Below are 20,931 nucleotides of genomic sequence, written 5' to 3'. Positions count from 1 at the left end.
AATATCTTTTTTAAGTTTCTACTAGTCTTTTGTTGAATACTCTGAAGAACATTTTAGGGACATTTGGTTTTATACAATCTTTAGAATAGGATGTATACATCCTGATTTTGCACAAAGGAGCTGCAAGAAACGTAAAATGGTATGGTACAAAGTGTGTAATCCATACAATTACTGCAATTAAAAATGTGCAGATTTAAATTAGGATCCAGAACTTTAACATGGTAGTTGACTTTTCCTTTTGTTCTAAATAACCACTGCCAAGACACTTAAATCATTTACATCTATTTAGGGAAACATACAGTTCTATTTACCATGAAGAGTATAGGTTTAGTCTATCCCTTGCTGTTGACATATAGAATTCTATTGTGAATGCAATCACAACAACAAAACAAGGTTACATGTGATATTAGGGTGATGGGGCCTTTGACAGTGCATGCCATCTATTACTACAGCATGGTGTATATTATGAGATAAACAACATAATTTTCATAGTATTTAGTTCTATATGAAGCCCTGTGTGGTTTAGTGTAAAAAAAAATAAAAATTAAATAATTATGAAACTATAAAGTCTAGTTTATTAAAACTAAAAAGTCTAGTTTATGAAAATGGGGATTACTGAATATCTAAAATACAGAAACTGCTTGTGCAGTCCTGCTCAAAAACAAATATTATTGGAATTATTAGTAGAGGCTAAAGAGCTGAGCACTGCATAAGAACAGGAACTTTTACATAAAAACTGGGACCATGTACAATACTAGAAACTTTAGAAACATTTCTGTTCATAAAAAGGGATATTTAATGAGGTTCACTGCAGAATCTACAGAAGGTCACACACGTCAACAACATAATTCCTCATCTGATAAGTCCTACCTTACCTGACAATATGCATGTATATCTGTATAATAAACTTTTGCTCAAAGTGGATTATTAATTCCAATGGAGGAATGACAAAAGGCTAGGTCAGCCACCTGCAAGATAAAAACTGAAGGTAAAATAGCCTGTGCATACAACAACTAGCCATTATATACATGATAAATAAAATATTTGGATTGGTGTGGCCATGTGGTGCAACAAGCATGTTCTATATGCAGTAGCAGTATGCTTACCAGCTATTGGCTTGGCAAGCACTGCACTGCAGCCATTGTCTGGACCATAGGTTCTCAAAGTGCGGTACACATACCCCAAGGGGTACTTCAGATGGTTCCAGGGGGTACTCGGGCTTGATATACTTAACCAAAAATAACACATTTATAGTTTTAGAAAATGATAAATCTTATTTAAACAACACCAAATTAGTATTTTAGCTAGTTAAAAGCAATAGTAAATGCTTGGAAATTGTTTAGAACCAATTATCATGTACTACGATTAAATATATATTTGTCAAGGGGTACTTGTGATAATGTTTACTATGCTTTGGGATACTTGGTGAGTACAGGGTTTTAAAATGGGTACATGCCAATAAAATGTTGAGAAACACTGGTCTGGACCACAGCCACTGCCAGGAATCACATAGTAAATTCCTTGAATATGCAAACAAAGTGGATACAAGTTTCATGGACACAGAGGGCCATGGCTATTTCGGGTTTGCCAAATCTGTGATTACGAGAGTTTAACTAAATCAGTCTCATTGTATAGTCATTTTCTACAGGCGATTGTTTTTTTGCTGATAATATAGGTGCAGCTTAAACAAAATATGCAATAGAATTTTTTTATTGTATCTATTTATTGTGTTAGCACTACATTGTATGCTGTAAATGGTTATTTTTCCCATAAACTTACTAGTATGAATACTTTTGTGATCAGAAAAGCATCTTGCTTGCTGATATGCCTTATCATCACATAACCGAAATGTCCAAACTTGTTGATTGATAGCTATGTCATTTTCTTCTTCCTTGAAGTTATTTTACCTTTACTACACAACAATGAGGCAAAAACAAACAAAAAAACGAAGAAAAAAAACTTTTTTTTTCTTTAGCATACCAGTAAAATCAGCACACAGGCAAAAAGCAACATTTCATTTTATTTATATTTATACTAATAAGAACCTGTCATTCTCTAATTTTTTAGTGCTAAACTGTCTAAATAGAGACATAAAATAAACTTAACTTATTTTAGATGTTGATAAAGTCATCAGTATTGTAATTGCTTTGAAAACTTCTCACATACTATATTGCTAGAATATTTTCAACAAATGTGTGTTAACTTTTTCCTGTGCCCGGTAGTAGACAGAATTCTTACAACTACAAACAAAATGAAACAGCTTCAACATTCAGCAGTTTTGTACTTTTATTTTTACTTTTTAATATAACTGGCTGCTTAGATATAGCCTTTGAAAATATGAAATTTAATGCAACTGTGCTAACTGAAGTGTAAGCTTTTTGCCAATAGTTCAATTTGCATTTAAGCTTGATGCCCTTCCAGTGTTTGTTGATCCTTCTACAGATGGTCATGCAGTAATTTACTTATTTTTTTATGTAAGACTCGCCTGCAGAATTTAATCTCTTGCTTCATACTGTGCTCTAGATTAGACAGGGTTTTTTTTTAAACTCTTCAACAATAAAAATGAGCCACTGTTTTGGTACTGAAACAAAAATTACATATTATTATTATTATTATTATTTTGCTACACATATAATAAAATTAAGTGATACAATTTAAATTGAATAATATAATCTATAATGAAACAATAAATCTGATATAACTGTCAAAACAAAGTACTACTGTTTTTCAGTCACTCTATTGACCTTCAATCATAACTATAAGTATCAGATTATAACAAAGTTCTTTGTTTTTTTTATTATTATTTTTAATAACTTTATTTCCAATCTTTTATTTCATGGCTTGTGCTAGTCCTTCTTTCAGCCCTCAATAAATCTCTCTAAAATCTCATAACATGGGTGATGTGCTAAAATGACAGGATGAATCCAATGAAACTACGGAAAGCTTAGGTCCAGGGAGCTCTGCAGACCCTTGGATGGCTCATAGAACACCATTAAAATTGTTTTAGTGCTGCCATACATCAGGGCCTTGATGTGGCACATTGATCAGGGGGGAGAATACTTTCTTTTTTAAGACAAGATGTATCTTTACAATCAGGGACTAAAGCTCTGTAAAAGCTGATGAACACATAAAAAAGGGAGTGATCATTTCTATAACACCACAATGATATGCAAACATATAATTGGTGTGTCCTGTTTTTGTTTTGTTTTGTTTTTTCCTTTTTTTGTGGCAGAACAATATTGTTTTTTTTTTGTTTTGTTTTTTTAGTATGTACAAAGTAAAGAGATCTTCATGTAGAATATCAACCACTACCTATTGCTTTCAGCAGATAAAATGTTGGAAAGAAGTATGACATTGTTTTATCTGATATGATATCTAATATGATAGTAAAATGACCATTCCAGGCCACAAACTCTCAATACAACTTACCATTGAGGAGGAGGTATTCTCTATCACAGGTTACTGATGGAGCATCTGTTTATAATGCGCAGAGCTGGGGATATGTCTAGACCTTTGTTTGTTTTGCATATAACATGCAGGTATGGGTCCTAATTGAAGCTCAGTGCAGCCATGTGACCAAGATAGCTTACCAGATAAACAATTTATTTCCAATAGCTTGGTTTTACACTTGGATGCAGGTTATTAAAAGTAATTGTTCAGTAATACAATATATACTATATATGGCATGAATGGCAAAAATAATGGCCATACCATAATTATAAATGGTAATTAATGCTCAAAATTTCAATAACTATAAGTTGTATGAAACTATAAGTAACAGGTTAACAGGGCCAGATGGGGGCCCTGGGGCAAAAGTAGCCCTACCCCAAGCAAGCACAGTCAGCCCCCAGGGATCCCACTTTACCGGACCTCCCAGGTGGTCTCCTGTTGACTGCTCCCATGGCCTCTGTAGCTGAGAGCTAAGCCTGAGATGCCTTGTAACAACTCACCTGTCCCAGCGGCTTCTCTGTTCTAATCTCCAGCCATGCTGTCTGTGTCTTCTTCATCCGGCACATGTTGTGTGTAAATAACATGCTCCAGGCAAACAGAAGATGCAGACAATGTGGGTGAAGACAGAGCTCGGAACAGAGCAGCCACCAGGACGGGTGAGTTGTTACAAGGTAGCTCAGGCTCAGCTCTCAGCTACAGGGTTCACGGGAGCAGTCGGAGGGTGACCACCTGGAGAGTCTAGCAGCATGGGGCCCCTGGAGTGGTTGAGGCTCTGAGGCAATAAACCCCTTTACCTAAATAGAAGTACCAGCCCTGCTAGTTAAACTATCAGTAAATAGTTATTATATTGGTAAGATATTCATTTCTTATCTCTGCTGCTATTGTAGTTGTTTTTTTTTTTTTTTTTTTTTGCTCTATCTTGCTATTTTTCTTATTAAATAAATCCATATACTCACACTGTATCCTATTTGAGCTGTGCATCCGTCTTGTCATCATCGTTTAGTACATAAGTATGTTTTGTTTTTAACATACAAGCATAAATGTATCAAAACAACAGGTATCCTTGAAATTGTCATCCCCTTAAGATATAATCTGGAAGGAAAATTCACCTTCTCTCAGTTTAATAAAGTCCATAACATACGTCTATTGAGATTTCGATGAGCCCATCAATACTCCATACAATATCCATGAATATATTTAAGATTGGTAATCCATCAAAATAGGCAGTGACAGTTGCAAAGGATTACTTTGTATCAATGGTAATCTCAAAAGAGCACTAAGATTCATCATTGGTTTCCATCTTCTTTACCTGAGACAATATAAATGACCCTATGGATATTAAAAGAAAGATCAGGTGTGCAAACATAATGCTTGCTTGTCTGATGTCCCTCAGGAATTTCTGCCAGATGCATTGGTTGAACTGCTTACATCTACACTGTCATTTTTTCTGGTTAGAGATGACTATTTGTGATCGTTTTGGGATAAAATGTATCAGTACAGCTGTAATATGGCATTGTCGTGTGAAGTGATAGCGCAGATTGAGTGATGAATGAGCACTGTTGTCTTTCATTGCTTTTCCTGCTGAAGGTTATGACTAACTTGCCATTTTTAGGTGTCCCATCCTCTCCATAGTACAGAGCAAGTTGTTCAGCTGTAACTGTATAGTGTGTCTTTATAGCAATCATTTATACTTTTTCATTCAAAACAATGAATAATCTCTTTGAATGACAGCTATTCACCATCACCACATGCATGAGGCTTAAATGTTCATGTTTTATGTCAAGATAAAGGTGTGGCAGGAAGGTGAATTGGGGGAAGGTGGTCAGGAAGAAGGAACAAAAATAACCAAGAATGTTTGTTCCCCAGTCAATCAGCTTCCAAATCCACCAAGATTTGTTCCCCAGTCAATCCACTTCCAAAGCCACCAAGTACACATAGTGAGTTCATTTAATATCTTCAGGCAATTTTGGTGAAGTAAAGCCAAATATGGCTCACCCTGTGCCTGCAGAAACTTTGAGCCTGTGTTGATTACTTTTCCCCCTCCAATTTGTAGCAGCTCGGGGGAAATGTATTCCCAGGCATCAGTTATTGCTGGTGGCCGAATTATCTTTTTTTTTCTGGAAAATGTTTGCAGCACTTGGCTGAAGCTCAGTACGGCCACATCAGCTATACAGTACTGGGCACCCACATTAACCACACAGTGCTGGCTCTGAAAATGATTGGCACAGCACTCTGCCAAAATCAGCTGCCTTGACACTTAGTACCACAATCCTTGGCTCACACTGATTTTGGTACTTGCTACTTTTATTTTGGTATCTGTTACATTTGTTTCAACAGTTTGAAGGATAGGTTTGGTGGTTGCGTGGTTGGGCAATCTATGCATAGCCAATGTTAAAATGACACAACATCAATGTTTTCAAGGTTGAAATAATAACTGGTTCTAGCAAATATAGTGCATGGCTTCAGAATGGGTATATATGGTGCTACATATGTGACACGCAGTGGGTATCAATATTTTCAAAGAAAAGCTAAAAATTATAGCAGTGTTCATTCAGTAACAAATATGATTGGCAGGAGTCAGGAAGCACGTTTCTTTTCACTTTAACCACTTCCTGCAAAATGGACTTATGTCTTATTTGTGCACTAATTAGAGCAAATAGGACATTTAATAAATGTCCATTCTGCCACAACACAAGTGCATGTATGCCGCGGTAGTGCGCAACCATGTACTTGCAGCAGGCACCCATACATGCATGTGTCCATTTTAACTGCTTGATGACCACAGGCTTACACCCCCCTAGTGACCAGGCCATTTTTTGCAATGCAGCACACTGCAGCTTTAACACTTTGCTGCACAGCCATAGCCGGCAATTCCATGCGCGCTGAGTGTTTCCATGGACTGCATGTGACTCTTGAAGCCCATGGGGATGCTCAGCTCACATGGAACTGCCTGTGAACACTTGATTCTTTTTTTAATCAGATTGCGGTGATACACCTTTTTGGGTCAACAGTTGATATGTGTGTATACTGTGTGCCTCTAATTTGGAATTCCGAAAATGTGTCCACATGTTTGTCCACGAATCTTGAAGAATTGTGATTGAAAAATAAAAGACAAGTTGTTCATAAAAAAAACAGTGATCCTTTCTAGTGGAACTTGTATCTAGATTTTTTCGGGTGGAACAGTACTACTTATTTTATCGTGTTCTTGATTGCCTAATATTACCGGCAGCTATGCTACAGACTTACAAGTGACACATTAACCTATGTACAATTAACTTTTTCTCCTGAGTTTCACCTAGGTGATTTTTTTAAATGTGTCAATAAAATGCCCTTTAACCACTCGAGGATCACAGTGGTAAACCCCCCTAAAGACCAGGCTATTATTTTCATAATTGAGCACTGCAGCTTTAAGGCCAAGCTGCAGGGCTGCACAACACAGCACACTAGTATTCAATCCCCTCCCACCCCCCCAGCCGGCCAATCCTGGCGATCGGCTGTCCTAGGCTTCTGCCTATGAGAGCTGATCGACGATCGCTGTCCCCAGTACAGCGCTGCTGCTGATCGCAGCACTATACATGTAAATAGATGGTGGTAAATAGATGGCACCGCTCGGAGACTGAAGGCGGGGTGGAGCTCCACTTCCCAAGCAGGAGATGCGCGCGCAGCCTGCGCGCGATCTCCTGCAAACTGCAGGTCCAGGACTTGACGCAATTGGCAGTCCTGGAGCTGCCAACGCTGCCACGCCCATTGGCGTGGAGTGGTCTTGTAGTAGTTAAGCCACCAGAATGCAAGAAGATACTCAAAATAATTTTGATATCACCTTTTCACCTACTTTTTTGGTACTTTTTTAGTTGAAAAGTGCTGAAAAGTTATTTTAAATTGAAGATGAAAAATTAACTCCCAGGAGAAAACTCAGTTGAAAAAGTGAATTGCATATAGCCAATTGACATTATATATGTGTCATTGCTGGTACAGTGAATGTAAAAGAGAAAGGCCCAAATGCAATTAACTTTTTTCCTGCGTTTTCTGCTTTTCACCAACTTTTAGGTACTTTTTTGTTCGTAAAATGATCAAAAGTTATTTTAAAGAGAAGATGAAACTTATCTCCTAGTAGAAAGTTCAGGTGGAAAAGTGAATTTCATATGGCCTAAAGGCCCATATGCAATGAACTTTTTCTCCAGCATTTTCTCCCAGGAGATATTTTTTCATCTTGTATTTAGAATAACTTTCAGCACTTTGCAATTAAAAAGTATCAACAAGTAGGTGGAAATGTACTATCAAAACTATTTGAAGTATTTTCTTGCTTGCTGGTAATTTAGAAGGCATTTTATTGACAAGTTTGAAAACATCACTTAGAAGAAAATTCAGGAAAAAAGTTAATTGCATATGGGCCAAAGGGCCTTATTCAATTAACGTTTTCTCCTGAGTTATCTCATAGGATATTTTTTTTTTCATCTTCTCTGTAAAATAACTTTTTAGTATTTTGCAGTTAAAAACATACCAAAAAGTAGGTGAAACTGTAGTATTACAATTATTTTAAGTATTTTCTTTCTTTCTGGTAGATTAAAAGACCTTTTATTAGCAAGGTGAAAAACAATGACCTAGGAGAAAAAAAAAGGAACACAGAGGTTCATATGCAATTCACTTTTTCTCCTTAGTTGATATTTTCCTCCTTGATATTTTTGAGGCCTCACCAATAAAATAAATGTTAAACCCCCAGCAAGCAACAAAATAAACAACATAATTTTGATAGTACTTTTTCTACTACTTTTGGTACTTGTTTAATTGCAAAATGCTGAAAAGTTATTTTAAAGAAAGGAGGAAAATTTATCACCTAGGAGAAAACTTTGAAGAAAAAATTGAATATTATATGGGCCAGAGAGCCCAAAATAGTGTAGCACGTCCAGGAAGCTATTGGTAGTAGTAAGGTGTATAAGAGTTTATACTCACAAACATGGGTTACCACAAAGGCAACCACTGTGTAGGCAAGTGGGGATGTTATGACCTGACCCCACTCAGGTTAAGAAGTTACTGTCTGTAGATAGGAAACAAAGGGCAACAACCCTCCACCAGGGGTGGACTTGGAAATATGAAGAGAAGCTTGAACAGGCGCCAGAATAGAGTAAAAATTAAAAAAAAAAGTTTAAAAAGGGTGGTGTGCTTACTTCCCCAACAAGTAAAACACAGACTGTGTTGATTAAAGGGACTCCGAACTCAACCTAAAAAGCAAAATAGTACTCATCCGGGGCTTTCTCCAGCCCAGTGCTGATCGGGAGGTCCCACGACGGTGTCCTGGCTCCTCACCCATGCCCCGCTCCGGAATGGCTGACCGGCGGAGCCTGGCGACGCTCTAAGGGCTTCTTCCAGTCCTTAGAGGTCACATGTTTCCCTAGCCACAGCGCCGGTCTTCACCCGGGTCCTGCTGGAAGCCTCTGTAGGATTGCCGACCCCTGTGAGTTGGGATCTGCTGCACATATGCGAGTGTTTCATGTGCAAACAAACCCGGGTCATTGGGAGCATACTGCACATCCGCAGTAGTACTGTGCAGACACAGTACACTCCCAGTGAGGTGGGTGCATGCCCGCACATGTGCAGAAGACACCAACCCTTTTCTCTCATGCGCAGAAGACCCCAACCCATCGGGGTTCAGCAATACTTGCTAGTGGGACCCAGGAGAAGACCGGAGCTGCAGCGAGGGACACATGTGACCTCTAGGGGATGGAGGAAGTCACATTTAATTAAAGCTAGTTTTTTTAATCGCCTTAGATATCCTTTCAGTTGTCATTTACCATTTTTTTAATGTTTCTAAGTCAGTGTACAGTTCACTCTTTGAGTACATTCTGAATAAATAATTGCTTTTAATAATAAAAAATAAATAATTGCTTTCATTTGAAAGTGCAGTAATGAAGCATAAGCATGACAATACTTTCAATTAAGCTTTAAATCTTCCCAAGAGATACATCTACAATATTAAACTCTTATACTAAGGATGTAGCATGGTAAAACCCAATTTTCCAGAGCAACTGTGCATACAATCAGTTACTCACCAGGCCCACTTTGTCTTAGAAAAGAAAATCTCTGAATTGTAGAAAGTGTAATGAGGAATAGATGCTTTGAGAATCAATGGTTATATTTTTGTAGTGTTAAATCCTATGTGTGTCACCATCCTATTAAAAGAGACTGCATTGAAGAGGCACAATTATATTTTCCCACTAATCTAATGAGCAAACAATGAAGAGACTAAGTAAACAACATGTCAGTTTTTAGGGTTTTCAACATAATTTTATTTTGGGGACTTCATGTGAAAGAAGAAAATGATGGGTTTACTAAAGTAACCTTACCCTGTATTGCTATGTACTAAACCTATAGGCCTATATAATGCATGTGTGGCTATAAATGAGCAGAAGAAAAAATCCTAACAGTGGATGGCGGAGGCACCTAAAAATATATAAAATAGTAAAAAAAAAATAAAAAGGACATTTATTGTTGACTTATCTCTCTCGTAGTTCATAAAACTGAAAATGCAGCAAATATAACTCAATTGAGTTTCTAAGAGTTTATTGCACAAAGTTAGGGTCAGACAACACATTTTTCAGGCATTTCCCACTTCATTAGGTGAAAAATAAAAAATGCCAGCTAGTTAGCATCAATTCAGACTTGAGTGCCTCAATAGATTAAAAGGGGTTCAAAAAAGTTAAACTCTAGTGTGCATTGCAAGTGCTAATTGTTCACATAAAGGCAATAGCTTTTAAGAAATTGTCCATAGCAACCCAAACATCATCATTGTTACCTTTATCAGAAAAGGAGAGTTAACATCTATTGTGAATTCAAAAATTGATGTCCATGTCAAGAACATCAAACAAGGTCATAATAGCAGAAACAGTCACTAAATAATATAGGCTGTGTCTAAAATAAATATCCTGCTCACCTTAAAGAGTAAAATAAAAAATCAATTCTTTATTTTTATCTGGTAAACAAGTAATAAGAATGCTAACCAGGCAATACAAAAGTTAAAAATCACTCTTATTTTTTCTTCTCCATAAAATATTATTTCCCAATTTCAGGGGTGCTCGGATACCCCTTTTAACCTCTTGAGGACTGCAGGGCTAAACCCCCCTAGTGACCAGGTAATTTTTGGTTTAAAAGGCCACTGCAGCTTTAAGGCCAAGCTGCAGGGCCGCACAACACAGCACACGAGTGATCCCCCCCCCCCCCATTTCTCCCCACCAACAGAGCTGTCTGTTGGTGGGGTCTGATCGCTCCCCCCATGTTTATTTTTTTTTTATAAATATTTGTGTTGCCGCTTTTTAAAAAAACAAACCCTCTTCCTTTAAATCCCTTCCCTCCCTCGCTCCCTCCCTCCCCACAGTCGGCCAATTATGGCGATCGGCTGTCATAGGCTTCTGCCTATGAGAGCCGATCGCTCTCTTGTCCCCCATGGGGACAGCCGTGTCACACGGCTGTCCCCAGTGCAGCGCTGCTGCTGATCGCAGCACTGCACAAAGTAAATAGACGGAGATCACGCCGTCTAACAGTCTCCCGAGCGGCAATAGCCGCTCGGAGACTGAAGGCGGGGCGGAGCTCCGCCCCCCAAGCAGGAGATGCGCGCGCAGCCTGCGCGCGATCTCCTGCAAAACAGAGCCCCAGGACTTTATGCCAATTGGCGTTAGGCGGTCCTGGGGCTGCCGCCACGGCCACGCCTGCCGGCGTGACGCGGTCGGCAAGAGGTTAAAAACCCGAAATGATCTGGATCCCGGATACCTAGATATCCGGATCCGAATCGGATGTCCAAATCCAAACTTTTTGGTATCCAAGTAAACTTGGATATGCGAACCCGATATCCTGGATATCCGGCCGGATTCGGATATTCGGATAGAAAACCGGAAGTGACCTGAAAATGGGTTAAAATGCTTCCAAAAGTCTCTTCAAATGGCAAAAAACCCTTTTGGATCTCTCTCTCTCTCTTTCTGTCTCTCTCTCTCTCTCTCTTTCTGTCTCTCTCTCTCTCTCTCTCTCTCTCTCATTTTGGCTTCTGCTCGGATATCTGAACTAACTATCCGCCCAGATTTCAGATGGGAAATCCGAGTTTGTCGGATAGTGCTATTCGGATTAAAAAAAATATCCGAATTGCTATTTAAAGTTCGGATAGTGGAAAAAGTTTGGATTATCTGGGTAGTTTGGATACCCGAATATTGGATGAACACCACTGCCCAATTTCCATGGCTCTTATTTGGTACATCTGCTGCATGAAAGAAGTTGCAGGGCATGCTGGGTTTTCTTTTTTTCTTCTTTACTTTCTCCTCAGACTTAACTAATGCAGTCTGATTGGCTGAAATTTTTTTTCCTCCTGTTTTTCCCTCCCATTCTTCTATTTCACTCTGATTGGCCAATATTTCTCAATGCACTTTCTATTGCAAAGGTGGGTGGGAGTGTCTGAAGACTGCGAGGGGGGCCGGCAATGATACACAGACAGATTAAGGAAGGAAATGTTGTCAAGATTGGTGTCAAGATAGACACAGACAAAATGGAAAATCCTAAGAAGGATTTTCTCTTTTTTTTTCTATAGAAGAATCACTAAAATCAAAATGTGGACAGTTCAATGCATATGTTATTTAAGTAGAGCAAGTATATATCTACTTATATATGTGTTGTTGTTTTTTCTGAGATAGTATGGCTGACAGTTCCACTTTAAAAATGTAGCATGGCACAAAGATAAATATCCTTTTTTTTCTGTTGCAACCATATTATTATGTTAACTAGAATCTGCGTGATTTGATGCACACTGAGAGCAAAATTCAGTATTAACAGATGGTTATTCTCTACAAACATGCAGCCAAGTAAGCAGCTTTCTATAGGCATAATCCACAGGTTCCTGCTTCCAAAGAAATGTGAAGGACAATTACACTTATTAAGTGTAGTTATTAAAATGTAGGTCTTTTAAATGTAGGTCTTTTAGATGCCCCACCCTTTCAAGCACTGTGGGCAGCTATCTGAAATGCCATATATTTTTTAACATACGGACCCTCCTCTCTACTACTGATTCACAAAGCGGTGCTAACTGTTAGCACGCCTGTGAAAACCCCCTTAGCACGTCTAAACGAGCTTTTTACGCTCAAAACTTTATGCGCACAAAACTTTATGCTCGTAAAACTTTACGCGAGCACTGCAGGGCACTCCGCGCAAAGTGCTCATTAAAGCCTATGGGACTTAGCGCATGCATAGGACGTAAAACTTTGCGCGCGATACTTAGCGCGCGATCTGATTGAGAAAACCGGTGCTAACCTACTTAGCACCCTGGTTAGCGTGCCTAAAGACTTTAGACGTGCTAAGTAGGTTAGCACCGCATAGTGAATCAAGCCCTTAGTCTACTAGTCCTGCAGAGAGGAGACTGGCTATTAATAGAAATGAGCAGAGAAGGTGCCTTTTTTATTCCTAGGAACCACTTAGGAGCTGGTGGTATTGGTAGTGTTGTAAGTAAATAAATTATGTCCTGGGTTATCAGATTACTAAACCGCCAGTGTCTAGAGGCAAAGAGCAAGAGGGAGTGCATGCTCGGAATCTAAGGAGGAGAACATGCAGGAACCTAAAGGGGGAATTTTTTCTTTAGTAAATGTATTTGGTAGCTACAGTAATCTGTACGATAAGGTACTTTTACCTTAACCACTTGCCGACCGCACACTCATAACGTGCGTCGGCAAAGTGGCAGCTGCAGGACCAGCGACGCAGTACTGCGTCGCCAGCTGCAGCCTAATTAATCAGGAAGCAGCCGCTCGTACGAGCGGCTGCTTCCTGTCAAATCACGGCGGGGGGCTCCGTGAATAGCCTGCGGGCCGCCGATGGCGGCTCGCAGGCTAGATGTAAACACAAGCGGAAATAATCCGCTTTGTTTACATTTGTACGGCGCTGCTGCACAGCAGCGCCGTAAGGCAGATCGGCGATCCCCGGCCAATCAGCGGCCGGGGATCGCCGCCATGTGACAGGGGACGTCCTGTCACTGGCTGCACAGGACGGATAGCCGTCCTGTGCAGCCCCGATCACCGGGGGAGGCAGCAGGTAGGAGAGGGAGGGGGGAATTTCGCCGCGGAGGGGGGCTTTGAGGTGCCCCCCCCGCCACCCACAGCAGGCAGGAGAGATCAGACCCCCCCAGCACATCATCCCCATAGGGGGGAAAAAGGGGGGCAATCTGATCTCCCTGCCTGCACCCTGATCTGTGCTGGGGGCTGCAGAGCCCACCCAGCACAGATCAATCAAACCAGCGCTGGTCCTTAAGGGGGGGTAAAGGGTGGGTCCTCAAGTGGTTAAAGGACAGCTATCAATAAAAATGTTTTTAAACTGGGATGGGAGGAACTTGTCCAGTTGTTCTTAAAGAGAAACTCCGACCAAGAATTTGACTTTATCCCAATCAGTAGCTGATACCCCTTTTTACATGAGAAATCTATTCCTTTTCACAAACAAACAATCAGGGGGCGCTGTATGGCTGATATTGTGGTGAAACCCCTCCCACAAGAAACTATGAGAACCGTGGTACTCCTGGCAGTTTACTGTCTGTGAACCTTGTTGCATTGTGGGAAACAGCTGTTTACAGCGGTTTCTAACTGCCAAAAATGCATGCAGCAGCTACCTGCCAACAGTAAAACTTTCACCATGTAATAACTGTCAGAATGTAAATCAGGGATTTAAAAGATTTTACAATGGGCAAACACTGACTATTTCCTTTATACATAATTATTGTAAAAATGTAGCACTTACACAAAGTAACACAATGGTTTGATGTCTGGAGAGAGAAAGAAAATATATATGCTGTATATTTGCCAAGTAGCCTCAATGTGTCTCCAGGACACCCTAGTGATATGTTATGTTGATAGATAATAGGGGTATGATGATGCATTATATCTCATTAACAGGCCTTCAGAAGTAAACCTTGGGTCATTTTCTGGGCTAGCCATTCTGGAAAATTATCAAATTTTTATAGATTGTTGGCTAATCAGTGGCTAATTTAAAGTGTACCTGAGATGAGAAGCGTCTCAGGTACCATACTTACCTGGGGCTTCGGCCAGGCTTCTGCACTATTGTGGGTGACAGGAGCCCCCCAGGGAGACAGCAAGGGACAAGTGGCCTCAAGGGGCTTAAGGAAACCACAGGTAAGTATGGAACCTGAGACGCTTCTTGTCTCAGGTTCTCTTTAACTCATTTAGCCCTGAAAGAGTTGCTGTATAGATTAAATGCCGATTTTAGTTTCTTACAATAGCCCATACCTCAAATAATTCTGAAATGAATAGAATGTAGAAGGTTGCATTGCTAATTCTTTTTTTGACCTTTGAACTAATACTCCAATTTATTTTTCTCATTGAGCCAGAATGTGTTTATTAAATGTTTTAATTTCACCGCTGGTGGCATGTAGTTTTTAAGTCAGAGACTACTAAGGCAAAAGATCAACAGGGCAACCAGATAACAGTTTATTAAACAAACAAACAAAAAATCTAAACAGTTTACATTAGTGATCTTTTTACGTTTTTAAATTAACAATAATGATCCAATCAAAAGACACATAACTAAGGCAATTTATGAAAAATAGGACATTTGCTTAAAGCTGACAGGCTGGGGACGCAAGTGATTCTTTTTGAATCAGGATGATACCATTTATTGGCTAACTTAGAGATGGATAAACAGTGAGCTTTCGACTTATAAAAAGCCTTTGTCGGACTGGTTCCTGCCCAGAACTGAAAAACACAGCTTATATACACTGACATACAGAGGAGAAACATTCTTTAGCAAACATAAATGTAATTAGATGCCTTAACTGTTACTGAGGAGGCTTTCCCAGGCATCCTATCTAAATTGATAAGATCAATAGAATCCTCAACATGACATAAAGCAGACTCTGGTGATGAAGAGACATCGTAAATTCCGAATTCAAATGGTAACTGGCCTGGTTACATACACCATTAATTCTAAGCTTAAGAGAATTGTAGCATTTAAAGCCAGCACCTGAAGGCAAATAAAATGAATAGTGACAGTGAATTCCATCTTACACAGCATATGGCACAAAAATGAATGAAAAGATAGAAAAATTAAAATTAAAAGAACTGTGGCATTTAAAACCCATCGTACCAGCACAAGAAGTTGGAGTCCTTGTTTAAACCATCTTGTACAGTTTTGAACCAATGTATAAACTTAGTTTCTTGTGTTAGTCTCATGTTTCCCGATTTGAAGCCACCCATTAATACAGTGACGCGAAAATCGCTTAAACTGTGTCCAGGTAAACAAAAGTGTGTTGGTATTGGGAGATCAGTATATTTTGTAATATCCTTTTTCCTGCTGTTAATAGTGGATCTGTGGTGTGTCATGCGATCCCGCAGTGGTTGACTTGTTTCTCCCACATAAATTCCTTTGGGGCATTTTGCACACATGATTAGGTATACCACATTAGATGAGTCGCAGGAAAATGTGCCTTGTACTTTGTATTCCTGTTGTGTACCCGGTATTAGTATCCTGTCAGTGGAATGGATGTATTCACAGGTCCCACATGTTTTCCCTCGGCAGGGGAATGTTCCATTCATAAAACATGGAATTTACTATTGCTGGCATCTTTGGTGAAATTGGGTCTTATTTTGCTGTAATGCAGATCCTTTTGATATCAGTCTTTGGAGCTGGGGCAAGTATACAAATATAGAAAGTCAGTGGAAAATCAAAGTACATAATCTGTATGTATACTTACTGTTTTTTTAGTCAGGATATCCACTCTACAACCAGGAAACCAGCTTTTTAATTTCCTAGCAATCGCAGCCTCCATATGTATCTTATGATGACTCTACCTGATGGAAGAATATGGCCATTTTTGTTTTACTGTAACTTTTTCAAAAATGTTACATTTCAGCACAGATAAGAATATGCGCAAAGTATATGGGCATGCATGGGAGTGAAAACAAATTTTCACTAAATGTATGGAAGTGAATGGGCAAGAGAAAACACCTCTTCATAAAAAAAGTGTGTGTCCTTTGAAAAAGTTTTTTGCATAACCATAGCAAAAAATGTAAATTTTGTCACAAAAACTACTATGGCAAAATTTTGAGCACATCTTCTTGGATGTGTTAATAACTAGAGCACCCTCAAAGTCCACCTCAAAAGCTTTGGAACTAGAGCCATCTTTCATGCTGCCCCTACACTTTGGAACTCCCTGTCACACACAATCAGGATATAGCTATCCCTTGAAGCATTTAAAGGATACCTAAGGTGACATGTGACATTCTTTCTTTGCCTGAAAGAGTTAAACATCCGGTATGGAAGTGGCTAACTCAGTCCTGACTCAAACAGGAAGTTACTAAAGTGTGACCCTCACTGATAAGAGATTACAACTACAGTATAAAACACTTTCCTAGTAGAAAATGGCTTCTGAGAGCAGGAAAGAGATAAAAAGGTTCAATAGTTCATAGATTTTAACTCTGGCATACTTCAATGAATGTGCCATTGAGTAAAAACAATAAAACTGTAAAAAAGTAAAAAGTAGATATACTGTAAACATAAACTAAAACTGTGGAATATCTTAAAATGGCATTTTTAGGACAAGGAAGATAGATACAAGCATTTATTTCATCAGTTTATCTCAGGTGCCCTTTAAAGGACTTACAAGCCCAAATAAAAAAAAAAAAGCTGTGTACCTGTATGATTTTTGAAGGCACGGGGGACGCCATCCACGCCCTTCATGCAGTTCCGCCGGATCACCGCTGCTTAATGTCCCCCCGGCCGGATCCCGACCCCACAGCCTGGGTGTCGGGCTCTCTTGCCTCCTCAAAAATGGCCGCCGGAGGAAGCCGCGGCTGCGAAGTCCGCACAGACGCGAGTGCGGCTGCGCAGCAGCTCTAGGGTCTCCCCTCCGATCCACGCTGCAGGAGACAGCCTGTAGCATGGATTGGGGGAGGCCCCAGAGTTGTGCAGCTGCATCTGTGCGGACTGCGCAGCCGTGGCCTCCTCCGGCGGCCATTTTTGAGGAGGCAAGAGAGTCTGACCCAGGCTGTGGGGTGGGGTTGGGATTCGGCCGGGGGGAACATTAAGCAGCGGGGACCTGGCGGAACTGCATGGAGGGAGCGGATTGCGTCCTCCATGCCTTCAAAAAGCATACAGGTACACAACTTTTTTTTTACATTTGGGCTCGTAATTCCTTTAAGTCCAAATTGAAAAGACACTTGCTTAGTCTGAACACCTGACTATTTTCTCTTAAACACAATTCACCCTGCAACTATGTATTGATCTGAGAAGTGCTGCAAACCTCTTGTTTCTTTTCTTATGTATTGATCTGAGACATACAGTATCCATGCACTTTGAGTCCTCTGAGAGAAAAATGTTATTGTATTATCCTATTATATTGGACTAATGCCTACTGGATTTTACCTATATCTTGGTGTGCTGCAGGCTCTTGTAAATACCTTCACACAGAGGCGGGACAAGGTCCTCCAGCACCCAAGGCTGAGACACCAAAGTGCGCCCTTCCATCCCTCCCACCCCAGCCATCACACACTGATTGCTATTAGACTAAGAGGGCCACAGGGCCACAACCTCCCCAACACCTTAATATCTAGTTATCTGGCTTGCAGTCACTGCTATGTATCCCCTTTTCATATTTCTTTTTGCTTCAAACACAATTAGGAATGACAGCTGAATGAATTGTGCGCCCCCTCCTACACTGCGCCCTGAGGCTGGAGCCTCTCCAGCCTATGCCTCGGCCCGGCCCTTCACACAGGGGTCTAGTCCTGGGAAGATAAGTGAGTGGACTCACTTGGAGAACTCCTGCGCCACGCGTCGCGCCAAAAATGGGCGTGGTCAAGCACACTGTGGGCGAGGACATGGGTGGGACTAAATGTACATGACCTTAGCAGTGATGTAAAAGGTCCGCCGAGGAAGTTTGAGCTCTGCCGTAGTGTATTCCCCAAAAATAGATTTAATCTGACAGCATTTCACCAAAAAGACACATAATCTGGTAGAAGTTCCTCCAAAATACAGATAATATGGAAGTGGTTCCCCCAAAATAGACAATGTGGCAGCAGCAGTTCCACCAACATACACATAATTTGGAAGCAGTTCCCCAAAATACGCGAAACCTGGCAGCGGATCACCCAAAATACACGTAACACCCAAAGGACATATAATCTGGCAGTAGTGGTCCCCCAAACATACACAATCTGGCAGCAGTTCCCCAAAATACACGTAATCTGGCAGCAGCCATTCCCCTAACATACACATAATCTGGCAGCTGTTCCCCAAAATACATAACAGCGGTTCCACAAAAATGCAGATAATCTGACAGCAGTTCCCCCAAAATAGATACCCCCAGGTAGCCAGGTCTATAGGTGTCCCCAGTATAAGTAGCCATGAGTATAGTAGTCCCCAGTATATGTAGCCAGAAGTATAGTTGCCTAGTGTATGTAGCCAAGGGTATATGTGTCCAGTATATGTAGCCAGTGGGATATGTCCCCTGTATATGTAGTCAGGGGTATATGTGCCCAGTATATATAGCCAGGGGTATATGTGCCCAGTATATGTAGGCAGGGGTATATGTGCCCAGTATATGTCGCCAGGGGTATATATGCCCAGTACATGTAGCCAGGGGTATTTATGCCCAGTATATGTTGCCAGGGGTATATATGCCCAGTATATGTAGCCAGGGGTATATATGCCCAGTATATGTAGGCAGGGGTATATGTACCCAGTATATGTAGCCAGGGGTATATATGCCCAGTATATGTAGGCAGGTGTATATGTCCCCAGTATATGTAGGCAGGTGTATATGTCCCCAGTATATGTAGGCAGGGGTATATGTGCCCAGTATATGTAGGCATGTGTATATGTCCCCAGTATATGTAGGCAGGGGTATATGTGCCCAGTATATGTAGCCAGGGGTATATATGCCCAGTATATGTAGCCAGGGGTATAAATGCCCAGTATATGTAGCCAGGGGTATATGTGCCCAGTATATGTAGCCAGGGGTATATATGCCCAGTATATGTAGCCAGGGGTATATATGCCCAGTATATGTAGCCAGGGGTATATGTGCCCAGTATATGTAGGCACGGGTATATGTGCCCAGTATATGTAGCCAGGGGTATATATGCCCAGTATATGTAGGCAGGGGTATATGTCCCCAGTATATGTAGGCAGGTGTATATGTCCCCAGTATATGTAGGCAGGGGTATATGTGCCCAGGTAGCCAGAGGTATATGTCCCCAGTATATGTAGGCAGGGGTGTATGTGCCCAGGTAGCCAGGTGTGCCCCCACCCGGAGGGAGCAGAGCAGAGAAGGAGAGCTATGGGACAGCGGGGATGGGCGGACATCTCCCCCCCATCCCTCACCTTCGTGCTCCCCTTCCTGCCTCTCCCCTCCAGTGTTGTGAAGTGTCGGGCCTGGCGGCGAAAGTGGGCGGAGACTTACCTCATTCCAGCCGCAAGGGACGCTCCGCTCTGTGTGCGGCTAGTCTGGTCTTCTAGCCGCACACAGAGCGGAGCGTCTCATGCGACAGGAACACGGAAAGTCTCTGCCCACTTTCGCCGCCGGACCCGACATTTCAAAACGCTGGAGGGGAGAGGCAGGAAGGGGAGCACGAAGGTGAGGGATGGGGGGGGGAGATGTCCGCCCATCCCCGCTGTCCTCATAGCTCGCCTTCTCTGCTCTGCTCCCCTCCACACAAGCCAGGTGGGTGGACGCCGTTCACCCGCGTCCATGCAGGATTCGACCCCTGCCTTCACACCCCTAACCAAGAGATCCAACAAGACTTTAGAAGAAAAGACACCAGTTACAAATGTTGTAAAAAACATGTACCTCATTAGGGATTTTACCCCTAATATCTGACACATTACCAGGTTTTCTGGTCAACACAAACTCTCACCTTCAGTCTAGTTATTTTGCACCTTAGTAACAGTGTTGATTACAAATTTTAACCCAAAAAATGTTTGCATTGAAAATGCTATTTTTGATTTCAAGAAATTTCAGCAAACATGCATAATATGTGTTGCAAAACGATCAAAGAAAAGGTATTTGTGAAAATTTGCAAAAATATAAAAAAGTTATTTTTACTTTACTTTATCAAAACTTTGTGAAAAAAGTGGAATTGATTATTTTTTTTAGCACGAAAATAAAATGATTTTCAATGGCATTTTCACTTAAAACTCAAATCTGATGTCTGTCTCAGAACTGAACATCTTAAATACAGGGAGGGAGTAAATATTTCTCCAAAGGGGCGAAAATAGCTGTCCTGCTATCCTACAGTGTCCTTTAGAAAAAGAAAAAACATGACTACCTTCCAATTTTAACTATTTCTGGACCATGATATTTGTATTTTAAGCCATATTTGGGACCAGTTATCCCTACCAGGGTGCAGATTTCAATGACCATGCTGCGTGATCCTGCCGATATCATTCATTATGCCGCTCTCCTGTTGCTGCAGCCCACTCACTCTCGCTTTCAACAGTCATTGTCATGTCAATATGACA

The 20,931-nt window shown here is 40.9% G+C and overlaps 1 protein-coding gene across 1 annotated transcript in view; it reads left to right on the top strand.

The window, feature by feature from the left end:
* The window catches only part of LOC137544899 (protocadherin-9-like), a 1,465,400-nt gene that overhangs the window by 860,283 nt on the left and 584,186 nt on the right, over positions 1 to 20,931 (top strand). The gene's annotated exons all lie outside the window — the stretch shown is intronic.

Source organism: Hyperolius riggenbachi, chromosome 2, assembly GCF_040937935.1.
Source record: "Hyperolius riggenbachi isolate aHypRig1 chromosome 2, aHypRig1.pri, whole genome shotgun sequence".
NCBI lineage: Eukaryota > Metazoa > Chordata > Amphibia > Anura > Hyperoliidae > Hyperolius > Hyperolius riggenbachi.
This window is presented reverse-complemented; position numbering and strand designations above follow the sequence as displayed.